The following is a 9,245-nucleotide window of genomic DNA, read 5'->3' as shown; positions in this document are numbered from 1 at the left end:
TGGATGTGCGGTCATGCAAGGCTAGATAGAATTAGAAATGAAGTTATTCAGGACAAGGTAGGCATGGCCCCTGTGAAGGACAAGATGCGGGAGGCGAGACTTAGATGGTTCGGGCATGTGAATAGAAAAGGCACAGATGCACCTGTGAGGAGGTGTGAGAGGTTGGGCCTAAGGAGAGGTAGGGGTACATTACTAAAAAACAGCAAATTTGCGACCGTCAAATCAGTCAAAAATTATATTTTTCCAACGAATTTCTGACTGAAAAGTGTCAGTCGGAAAACACGTGGTCGCAATATATTTGCGACAGAATCAGTCGAAAATTTGCGATGGATTCAGTCGCAAATTGAAAAATACGGAGACATTTAAAATTAGGCCATTTGTGACCAAATCAGTTGCAAATTTAGCGACTAATTCAGTCGCTGACCAGAATTAAAAAAATATATATAAATTAAAAGTTGCGATTGATTTTGTCAGAAAATTAAAAAATAAAATTAATTTTTAATTAATTATTCCGACTGAAACAATCGTAAATATTGATTATTAATTAATTAAAAATATCAATATTTCTCGATTTGCGACTGATCGCAAATCTTAATTAAATTTTGTCAGAAATTTTCAATCTGCGACTGAATCAGTCGCAAATCTGAGCATTTTTAAGCAAAATTCTGCTGTATTTCTAATTACACCACCTGCCAAATAAAACAGCCAACCAAACACCTAACAACCAAACAAAAACCTAATATAGCATTCCATACATAATAATTTTCCATAAATCCCTTTTTAAAAAGATGCCATGTAACATCTTCTTCCAATAACTTAACACACTTGCATTTCACACAAGGGCACATAATCGTTCCTTCAATATGAAAATTATCAAGTGTCCTTGCCTTAGCAATAAATCTAACAACCCATTCTTTAAATTCATCCCTTAACCCCACACGATTAGGATGATTCCTATTATACATCCATGTACGATGCGCAAATGCCATCTACACAAACAAAAAAAAAAATTAGAAATTGACATATTTATTTTATTTATACTACTTACTAAGTTATATTCTCCCAAAGGTTATCTAAATAGTTTAATTATATATTTTACTATAATACTTGGGTGGTTTCAATATTAATATGTACATTAAATAATTGTAAGACAAAAAAGTCCTAAAATATAAAAATTAATCTAATTTATTTCAAATTAGCATATGATAGCGCTCTAATACTTAATTGATTGCATCTTCTTCATTTTGTTTCAATAATAAATAATATAATTAATACATAGATAGGGCATGGAGAATTTTTAAACGAAAAGCCGAAACAGAGAAGAATTAACACTTAAGTTATTTCTTAATTAACATAACTTGAATGTAAAAAAAATTCTAACTCTTTAAAATATTGTTCAACTCTAACTATTATAACCTAAATTATACGAAGTATTAGCACTTAAGTTGTTTCTTTAGTTATTTTTTATATAAATAATAATTCCATACTTATGGAACATACCCAAATTATTCTAAATTTTTTTCTAGATTTACTATTGGATACATACAAGTATACTAGCCATTTTTACAAGAACATCTAACTAAAAAGAAAAAAATAGCTAATTAATCTAAACAAGTAAATTTTTAACATCACTATATACATATTATAATGCAAAAATTATTTCTAATTTATCTATACTATATTGCAGATTATATAGCTAGTTTGTACATACTATTTTGCTAAATTAATGCAAAAAATAAACCGAAGAAAATGACCAACGGATCTGCTGCCGAACCACCACCAGAGGGGAGATGAGCTGCCGGATTCCTGCACCAAAAATGAGGTAAACAACTTGGGAATAAAAAAAAATTTTGGGGGGGGATTGGACGGGGGAAATGGAGCGGTGAGGAGAGAGAGAGAGAGAGAGAGAGAGAGAGAGAGAGAGAGAGAGAAAGAGAGGAAAATTATACCTAATATGGTTAGATTAGAGGAGAAAATCAAGAAATAGAGCAGGTGGGGGCAGAAGGGGAGAGGGGAGGAGAGGAAAAAAAGTTAGAGAAGAAAGATGAAAGAAGAAAAAATGGGTTAGGGTGTATTACAAAAAATGATTTGCGACCGAATAGGTCGCAAATTTGAAATTTGAATTTTCAAATTGCGACTGATTCGGTCGCAAATCCCGTTGACCAGTCAGGTCTCGTTTTTATTGCAGATTCCGACCAAATCGGTCGAAATATTTAAATTTTTTTTTAATTTTAATTATTGCGACTGATTCAGTCGCAAACCATAAAAATTATTTTCGTGGTATTTTTCGCGTAATTGAGCGACTAAATCAGTCGCAAGTTTTGAGCCAAAAATTTTAAAAATAATTAACATGTATTTTTAATAAAGTTTCCGACCGAATCAGTCGAAAATTGCGACTGAATTAAATCGGTCGGAATTATTCAGTCACAAATTTGCTGTTTTTAGTAGTGGTAGACCGAAAAAGTATTGGGGAGAGGTGATTAAACAAGATATGGCATTGGTCCAGTTCACCGAGGACATGACCATTGATAGAAAGGTGCGGAGGTTGAGAATAAAGGTAAAAGGTTAGGATAGGTTGCCTAGTGTTGTCCTTGTTTGTGACAATAGTTTTAGTACATGAGTTAGCGTTATTAATATATTTGCATATTCCTTGACTTCTGTGTTTACTTGTCGTTGATTTCGTTCCGGCCCTCTGATTGCATTACTCAGTTTTAGTTTTGTATCTTTGTATTTTTTGCTTCGGTTTTCTAATTGGTGTGCTTGTTGCTGCCCTTCTTTTTATCTTTCGTAAGTCGAGGGTCTTCAGGAAACAACCTCTCTGTCTTCTTGAATGTAGGGGTAAGGTCTGCGTACATACTACCCTCCCCAGATCTCACTTGTGGAATCACACTGGGTGTGTTGTTGTTGTTGATCCTTGCATTTTCCATTTTCGTAGCTCTCCATTTTTTTGTGGTTCTTTTGCACTCAACTTTTTCTTTCTCTTCCTTCTCAATTCTATTATCACTACTAGAAATTCGGTAAAAACTGACAAAAAAATCGACCAACGTTGGTCGTTAATGGCCAATAACCGACCAAAACGCGACCATTTACGTGTGGACGGTATTTTAGGGGTCGTAAAGTCATACCGACCAAAGTTGATCGGAAATTACTGACCAACTTTGGTCGGTCAATTAAATTCAAAAAAGCAAATATTGCAAAAAAAACCGACCAAAGTTGGTTAGTATTTTAATGATGTAATCAAAATATTCACCATCTGAGAATTGAACCGGGGTCTGTACTGTGGCAGGATACTATTTTACCACTAGACCATTGGTGCATTTTGTTTTAAGACTGCCTTTTATTTGATTTATACTCTTTAATTGTATTTTCGCACAAAAATAACCGACCAAAGTTGGTCGGTTTTATTAAAAATAAAATTACCGATCAAAGTTGGTCGGTTTTTTAAATGACCGGTCGAATTAACAGACCAACTTTGGTCGTTTTTTTAATATTAATTTTTATTTATTTTAATTGAAAAACCGACCAAAGTTGGTCGGTTTTTTAAAAAATAAATTTCGTAGGACTCAAAATAGTTTTTCGCATTTTTGCGCCAAAAAAAACTAACCAAAGTTGGTCGATTTCGTAAAAAAAAAATTAAAAAATAAAATATTTTAAAAAATCGATCAACTTTGATCGATTTTTTGACCGACCAAAGTTGGTTGGTTTTTGCATAATTTCTAGCAGTGTATTGCCTAGAGTTGGTACCTGCCGTTAAATTACTGACTTGTTGCATTATAGAAGTAATATATTCACTTTTGTCTCTCAATTAACAGCCTTCTCTTTCACATCACATCAGCAACTAACTTCGGGATTTTTAGGTTGCCTTTGCAGCGAAAACAAGGTGAAAAAGTTCTCAACCAATATTTTTTCATGAAGTTGTATCTGTTTGATACTCCATTTCTTATGTTTGTGAAAAACTTAATTTACAAATTGTCAAAATAACACCTATAAGTATATTGCCCATGTTAACATTCTAAGATAGTATTTTGGTTTGCGCACATATTGACTATTCTACCAAATATTTGCTATTTTTTATTACTTTGTTCATCAAAGTTCATACAGAAAAAGAAATTATTCAAAAGTTTTTTTATCTCTACTGAAATTTAAACTCCAATATCCCATAATTTTTGCTCGATAGCATCGATGATGAAGGAAGCAACAAGAAAGTAAACTATTTTAACCTCTGTAAAAGCTAAGTAGTGTCAATAGTAGCATCAGGACAAGATGTAAACAAGAGAAAAGAACATTAATAGGTGAAGCTTTTGACATGACAAGACAAGACAACCCCATGCTTGTGGGACATTAATTGACCCACTCTCTTCACTCTCCTTGTCCCTATTCTCTCATACCTCTCCATTATCTCTTTGCCAGTTTCTGCAACTTCCCTTCTGCTACAATACCTATGGTTCCTTTGACTCTTTTTACTTATATACTCCCTTTGCTTCAAATTATATGTTACACTTTTCTTATTATTAGTTTGTTCAACACATTTTAACAATTAAAAATAATTTAAATTTAAACTCTTCATTTTACTACTATTAATGAAAAAATTTTATAATCACACAAATGTCGTGGCCCTACAAAGTTTTTACCACTTAAGCTTTTAATACCACAATATTTAATTTTTTTTTTCTTAAGCCCCATGTCGAATCAAACTATTTCATCTAAATTGAAACGGATGGAGTATATATATTTGCTTTATTTCTGAGTCATCATTTGAAGTTTATAGTAGGTATAACTTTAATTATTGAGTTTGTACTTGAATATTTATATATATATAACGAACTTCTTAATATAACTATAAGATCTATGCAAAGGCTATTAAGTTGGACGAAAACCTAGCTCCGCCATGTCTTCTACTCACTATATAGCAAAGAGACTGGCCCTGCTTTTTCTTTCTGGTTTTTAAGGTTGCCTTTCTTTATTGGCTCTTCGTTTAAGTATAGGTGAAAATGAGATCAGTGCTCGTGTGCATGCACATGAATGCAAATACCAGTAGTAGTACTCAGTAATCAGTACTGTACTATTTTCTCTTCTCTCTGATATATCTACATCACATGCATGGTCCTTAAGTTGGACTAGTTTTCTTTTTTAACTTTAACTGCAAAAGACAAAACAAGGCCAAACATTTGCAGGCATACATAATGGTCCTTCCTTTAGTCCATTCCTTAAGTACACTGCACATCAACTTCGCCTATAATGTAAATAAAATAATAAACACATAGAAAATTAAATTGTTTTTTTTCTTCTTCATCTATAATTATTTTCTGTTCTAATATTTTGTTTTGCCACAAGGGCAATTGTAGACTGAATTAGGGTTATTCATGCGTCGATTTGAGTTGATTTTTACTTAAAAGGAAACCACACCAATTAAATTGGTTTTTCAAATATTTGAATCAAATCAAACTAATTAGATCGATTTTTTTTTTTTTCTGCAAAGAAGCATTCTACGTCCATTTACTACTCTAAAATAGTCAACCTAATTCTAAGAATCATTTGGCTAGCACAAAATATCCAAGTATATAGATCCTAGCAAGAATTCAACAAAAGGAAAATGTCAAAAGGAAAAGTAACGCAACTGCCCTTAGATACAGATTCTGCAAAATAGACCTCCAAAGGGAAAGATTGATGAACAAGTAAAAAAGAGAGGCAAAAAGAATAAGGGGAGGGAAGCAGATAGAAAGAGACATTTAATTACCAGTATAAGATCAGATGAACAAGTTCCTCCCATCTTTTCATTCAAATCAATAGGCAAAAGGGTCACTGTTGTTGCTCATCAAACTCACTTCTCATTTTGAATGTCTTTGATTGTGTTGGTGGGTATTCGTAAAATTAGTTAGGATGTCCGATTTGGTCCGAACATTATGATTATAAAAAGAATATCTTGACCCCAATTATTGCCATTTTTAATTTACTAAATTGTGAATTACCATAATTTACAAATTAATATATTCCATTGTTTCAGTATCTTTCCTACTAGTACAACTGTACGTTATCTAATACAGTAAGTACTCATTCCGTTCACTTTTACGTGACACGTTTTAACTTTTCACGCCCTATAAGAAATAATAAATGAAATACATAATTTATCATGATACCCATATTAATTGATGCATAATTTATTAAATTTGAAAAATGATTTGAAGACAGACTAATGTTTAAGACCTCCTGCTTTCATGGAGATCCTTTCTTCTCTGACCGCCGGAGATTACCCATATATGGATGAATAACCGTGAAGTTCGACAATCTTTTGAGGGAGGGGAGTCGACTGACTGACAAGGAACTGACAGAAGGGGAAAAGAGGAGTGAAACCATTCGACGGAGTTGGAAAGGACTTCGCTAATCATAATAAGGTTGGTCTCACCTTCGTCCGGGGACTCGAACGAGGTATTTTGTGCTTGCCCTAGTAAAAGTGAACGGATAGAGTATATATAAGTTAGGAGTAACCGTTTTTAGACTTAAATACATAGTCAAATATCGATATATGAAATAGGGCAAAGAAAATATCACTAAAAACAATAGGAGTAATTATTACTCGTATTCAAGTTTCTATGATTTTATTTTTTAAATCTATTTCATATAGAATGACTCTTTTAAAAAAAATTAAAACAAATTATCTATAAATTTCTTGGTTTACCCTCAACAACCAGCTTTATAATCATATAAAGTAATTATAATACTCACTTCGTTCCAATTTATGTGAACTTGTTTGACTGGACACGGAGTTTAAGAAAAAATGAAGATTTTTGGAATTTGTTGTCCTAAACAATTCAAAAAGGGGCCCAGAGTATTTGTGTGGTTATAAAAGCTTCTCATTAAGGGTAGAATTGTAAGTTTAAGCAAAATTATTTTCAAATATAGAAAGGAGTCATTCTTTTTGAAACGGACAAAAAAGAAAATAGATTCACGTAAACTGAAACGGAGCTAGTATGTTTTAAGATCATAAATATTACAATAATATATATATATATATTTTAAATATTATGTTCAATCAAAATCAAAATATTTCGTAGCATTAGTAGTATTGGTGGTGAAAGTAAAGGAATGAGAAAGGGGTTAGGCTATGAAGTGAAAGTGCCATAAATGGCACGTGGAAGTCAGTGCCACTGCACTCTTTGCCTAAGCCAAGAGAGAGTCTTGTGGAGGAAAAAAGAGAGACAAACAGTAGAGGATTGAAATCTTAGCATCAGTTAGTGAAGTACAATAGTTAACGGACTGATGTCATTTGAATTAAAAATAAAATAAAATAAACATACTGATGGAAAGATATGTCATTATTCATGGATAGGATTACTACTCACTCCGATCCAATTTATGTAAACATGTTTGATTAGGCACGAAATTTAAGAAAAAATGAAGACTTTAGGAATTTATGATCCTAAACAAGTCAAAAGGGGTCCAGAATATTTGTGTGGTTATAAAAGTTTCTAATTAAGGATAGAATTGGAAGTTTAAGCTAAATTGTTTCCAAATTTAGAAAGGGATAATTATTTTTGGAACGGATCAAAAAGAAAATAGGTTCACATAAACCGAAACAGATGAAAAATGTGTTTTAAGACAAAATTGGAACACTTCATTTCTCTGTGTTATGACATTGATGAGATATCTTTAACCTTAATCAAAGATTGTGGGTTTGAACTATAAAAATTTAAAAAAAAAATCTTCGTAGAAAATATTTTCCTTTTTATCGAGCTTGTCTAACGCAATTTAAATTAGTGGGGACTTTAATATAAATAATGAGAAATAAAAAATGCAGAAGTAGAGAAGAAGTGCAGATTTTGGGTGTGGGAGGGAATGATATTTTGACAGGTTGAGCCGTTGAGTAGTAGGAGAGGTCACTTAATAGCTCGTAAGGCAATTGTCATATCCTTCACATGTATGTATTGTCTTGTCAAATCAAAGCTTGAATCTTGAATGAAAAGACTATGACTCGTGCTTGTTTCTAAAAAGTATTTGTTTGGTACAGAGTTTAAAAAAAAAATAAAATAAAATTTATGATTTTAAAAGTTTAAGAGGTAAAAACTTTGTGGCACTATGATATATGTATGGTTATAAAATTTTTTTATTAATGATAAAATCAATAAAATGTAGAGTTTAATGTTGAATTATTTTCAATTATAAAAATATCTTATTCTTTTTTAAACGGATTAATAAGAAAAATGTGTCATCTAAATTAAAACTGATAGAGTAATATTTAATTTTCTTTTAGTTTTGCTCGAGCATTTACTTAGAGTATTAATATTATAAAGAAATTGTTTATACATTATAAAGAAATTGTTATGCAATTATTAAACAAAAACTATTTACATGTATAGCAATATAACGACTTTTGCTGCAACATTTACCAAATATATGCACTCAAAAGCTTTATTTTCCATCTTTGAGTTTACATTGCGACTCCACTTGATCTACTAGTTTCTTATGCTGTATCACCGTGGGAAGCTTTTTTGTCAAATATTCTACACTTCTATTGATGCTTCAAGTTAGTGTCCACAAAGAGTAGACTAAATATAAGTAGGCGTTTAGCCATAAGTTTTGAAAGTTCTTTTTAAAAAAAATAAAATAAAATATGTGTTTATTTATAAAATTTGAAAATCAAAACTTCAAATCTCAAATATCTTAAGACTTTTTTTTGGGTCAAATCATGACTATTTGGGACTTTTTAGCTGAAAAAAGAACTTTTTTAATATGTCAAAACTTGCCCCAAAATTCATGACAAATACATTTTCAATTTCAAATCAAACTTCACCCATCAACTTTTTCAAAAAATATTTAGGAATCATTTCCAAACGGTCCTAAATGTAGTGGGAGAATTTCCTTCTCATGAGTACTATTCTAGATCTTGATAAGGTCCAGATATTGTGTCAAAACAAAAGAAAAACTATATTTTCCGGTACATTTTATTATTTGATTCCAAGTTGATGGCTATATTTATTGGAACGAACTCCGAACAAATATGAAGCGCATGGATACATGTTATGGCTTGGAATGAAAGAAAATTTCGAATTCGCTTTATTTACGAACAAGCTATAACTAATGCAACTATAAATTTCATGGAGAGTTTGACTGTATTCATTTGACAGAATCTAAATAGGATTAAAAAGAGAACTTCAACCACCGATCATCATCGATAAAGAAAAATCATTCTAAATTACTTTGTGACAGTGGTGGAGCCATTGACATCATACGCTCTACTGAAATATATT

At 31.6% G+C, this 9,245-nt stretch overlaps 1 long non-coding RNA gene across 1 annotated transcript; it reads right to left on the bottom strand.

Moving 5' to 3' along the window:
* Positions 1 to 1,580: 1,580 nt before the first annotated feature.
* LOC108944962 (uncharacterized) lies at positions 1,581 to 5,886 on the bottom strand. The gene is made up of 2 exons (XR_001969095.3): positions 5,738 to 5,886; positions 1,581 to 1,806 (listed from the first exon to the last, which is right to left on the bottom strand). It is a non-coding gene; the product is annotated as an uncharacterized lncRNA (long non-coding RNA).
* Positions 5,887 to 9,245: the final 3,359 nt, after the last annotated feature.

Source organism: Nicotiana tomentosiformis, chromosome 12 (genome assembly GCF_000390325.3).
Source record: "Nicotiana tomentosiformis chromosome 12, ASM39032v3, whole genome shotgun sequence".
NCBI classification, from domain to species: domain Eukaryota; kingdom Viridiplantae; phylum Streptophyta; class Magnoliopsida; order Solanales; family Solanaceae; genus Nicotiana; species Nicotiana tomentosiformis.
Note: the sequence above shows the minus strand (reverse complement) of the source record. Positions and strands in the feature narration are given on the sequence as shown.